General features: G+C 38.6%; 1 long non-coding RNA gene across 1 annotated transcript; it reads right to left on the minus strand.

Moving 5' to 3' along the window:
* Positions 1-1,147: 1,147 nt before the first annotated feature.
* On the minus strand, positions 1,148-3,400 carry LOC138146016 (uncharacterized). The gene is made up of 2 exons (XR_011164362.1): positions 3,213-3,400; positions 1,148-2,502 (listed from the first exon to the last, which is right to left on the minus strand). It is a non-coding gene; the product is annotated as an uncharacterized lncRNA (long non-coding RNA).

A 3,400-nucleotide genomic window follows, 5' to 3' on the forward strand; every position in this document is an offset into this window, starting at 1 on the left:
CCATTCTGATTTCCTTTACACTTTAACAAACCATATAAATTCTTTCAAAGGAATTTCCTCAATTGATGTACCCTGGTTGTTGAAGTTTCCTTCATCATTAACACAAGCAGAGTCACAATGTACAAGATAACTTATTTTAATCTTTCTGGTGTGGATCGAAAGTTTAGTGAAAGAGGTAAACAGCCTAGGTGATATCTTAATTAAATAGGTGGTAAATACAATAAGAGAGTTGACAAAGTGTCAATTAAAATCATGACCCAGGATATCTGTGTTTTCTTTACCATTAACATGCCATAGCATAGTATGTGTCCATAAAATATTATGAAAAAGTCCCATTATTCAAGATAATGTCTTGGGTTAAGGGTCATATCCTTAATGGCCTTACACAAAAAATGCTCTTAAGTCAGCCCATCTGGCCTTGTTTACATAGGAAGGAGGTATTCTCTGAGTAAACTCAGAGAATGAAGAAGCTGTTAGGTCCAGGCTCTTCTGGTTGATCAGTTCAGGCTCTGGCCCTTATTGAGGATCAAAATGATATTAAATGATTATCACTGATATTACAGATATTACATATTTTCTGTGGAAACATAAGTTCAATTCATCTCTTGCAAAATCCTTACTCTAAAGCTTACTAGTGTTTTTAATGACTGATAAGTCACTAATTTTGAGTTGTAATTCCCTCATCTATTAAATGGATATAATAACACGTGTAATATTAACCTCACAGGATTCTTGTAAGGACCAAATACATCATGTAATATAAACACATGTAAATGTCCACCATTGTTATTTAAAAAATGAGGCTTAGTTTTATATATATATATATATATATATATTTTTTTTAACAATCTTTTAACAAGTCAAGACATTACCATGAAGGTTGCATAAGAAATTTTGTATCTTCCTCATTTCCCAAAGACTCTAGGATCTAGATTTAGACCAGGAAAGGACCTTAAGGATCATTAAATTCAACCCTTTCATTTTACAGATGAGGAAACTGAGGCTTAGATAAGAGTCAGAGGCAGCATTTGAACCCAGGTTTTTAAACTCCCAGTCTAGCACTCCATCTGCTTTACTACCAAATGGCCAGCTATATTTGAGCTCCAGAGAATCAAACTTCAGGAAGGAAACTCCAAGCACAAACAATGTTTTAAAAATTATTTGTTTAATATTTTATTTTTTCTCCAATTACACGTAAAAACAATTTTTAACATTCTTATTGGTTTTTTTTTTCTTTTTGGAGGGCAATTGGGGTTAAGTTACTTGCCCAAGGTCACATGGCTAGTTAAGTAAGTGTATGAGGCAGGATTTGAACTCAGATCCTCCTGACTCCAGGGCCAGTGCTCTATTTATTACGCCACCTAGCCACCCTCTTTAACATTCTTTTTGAAAAAAATTTTGAGTTCCAAATTTCATCTTTCTTTCCCTTTAACTCTCCTCTGCCATTGCAAAGGCAAGGAATTTGATATAGGTTATACATGTGAGCATAAATAATATGATGAAGGGCATAGTCTATTGGCACAGTGGCCCAGGGTCCCAGGCATTCATTAACAATACCTGGGAGTCCAGGAAGAAACCTCCAGATTTTACTGATTTCTGAGCCCACTGGTTTGGGGGGCTCAGTAAGCAGTAGTCAGTGAGGCCTTAGAGTACCAACACCCACAGTTAGCTAGAGAAAGCAAGTGGGTTTTTTTTGGGCTTAGAGAATTGAGCCTTAAAAAAACAAACAACAAATCTATTTTTTTTTCAGTGGACATATTGAGGAAATTCGGTTCAATTTTTATTACCTGAGGAACAAAAGGGACAGAAACAGTTTGAGTAGCTAAGGGTGGGGGGGCAGCTCAGGTCAGCCATCCTTGGGATGCCTGGAACCATCAGTTCGATTCAGTCTAGTTCAGTTCAATTTGATTGTATTGGATTCAACTGAAATTAAATCAAATAAAGTCAAATCAAGAAGCATTGATTAAGTGCCCATTCTGCTCCAGGTACCTAGGCACTGACAATACAAAGACCAAATTAAAACATTCTTGTCCTTAAGGAACTTACGTGCAAAGGGAACAGGCTGGACATGGATCTCTGTAGGATCCTGGTTTACTGTTGTTACTGTTCAGTCGTTTCTGTCTTGCCAAACTCTTTGTGACCCCATTTGGGGTTTTCTTAGTGAAGATACTGGAGTGGTTTGTCATTTCATTCTCCAACTCATTTTACAGATGAGGAAATGGAGGGAGACAGGGTTAAGTGACTTGCCCAGGGTCAAGAGGCTGAGGCCAGATTTGAACTCAGGTCTTCTTGACTCCAGACCCAGCACTCTATCCATTGTGCCACCTATTTACCCTAGGACCCTGATATTCATCTTCATTTCCTCATGTTTCTTGGAACAAAAAAAAATGCATGGTATTTTCAAGCATTTCTTGATGAGCCCCAGCTTTCCTTTCCTTCATCTGGTTTCTGATAATCTGGATCAAAGAAAGAACATGCCTCAGCACATAGAGGGTATATATCCTGAGGGAGAAGTACAAGAGAGGAAGAAACAATGTTATAGTGAAACCAGTGGGTTTCCATAGAACTTGAGGTTAAACTATAATTTGGCTTGAAAGGAAATGGTTTCTCTTCTTTCCCACAAAACTGAGATGAACTCTAGGAACAACTAACTTTATTTCTCCTGAAGACATTGCTTCCATAATTCTACTTAATTTCTTTGATTGATTGTAATTTTCTATTTTACCAGATTCCTTAATTTTTTTTGGAGGGGGGAGGGCAGGGCAATTAGGGTTAAGTGACTTGCCCAAGGTCACACAACTAGTAAGTGTTAAGTGAGACCAGATTTGAACTCAGGTCCTCCTGACTCCAGGGCTCTATTCACTGCACCATCTAGCCACCCCTTCCTTGTCTTTTAAAGAGGGGGTTGGGCTAGGGACGTCCAGGGTCCTTCTAGTTCTAAATCTATAAGTCTATCATTGAACATTTTGGACACATGGATGAACTAGGTCAGAAGGCCACATGTGGTCCTCTAGGTCCTCAGGGGGGACCCTTTGACTGAATCCAAACTTCACAGCACAAATCCCCTTAATAAAAGCATTAATAATAAAATATACCCTTAATAATAAAAGTTCTGTAAAACTTGGAGTCAGCCAAAAGGCCGTGCCCAAGGACCTAGAAGGCCACATGTGACCTCAAGGCCCCAAGTTCCCCACCCTGAATCAGGTCCTCACCTCTTTCCTGTAGACACAATTTCTGTCTTCTGGAACTAATATGGGATGCAGGGACATACATATATCCATTGGGATAAAGACAGGCTGTCTTCCTCTCTTCCATCAATGTTATTCTGCAACTTTCTGCTGTTTCCCCTAGCTCATGTGTTATGTGCTGCTCCCAGAGTGATCCTTTTAAAGGGTTGCTG

Source organism: Petaurus breviceps, unplaced genomic scaffold (assembly GCF_028583685.1).
Source record: "Petaurus breviceps papuanus isolate PSGF00001 unplaced genomic scaffold, PetGlider_PUasm1.0 90750, whole genome shotgun sequence".
Lineage (NCBI taxonomy): Eukaryota > Metazoa > Chordata > Mammalia > Diprotodontia > Petauridae > Petaurus > Petaurus breviceps.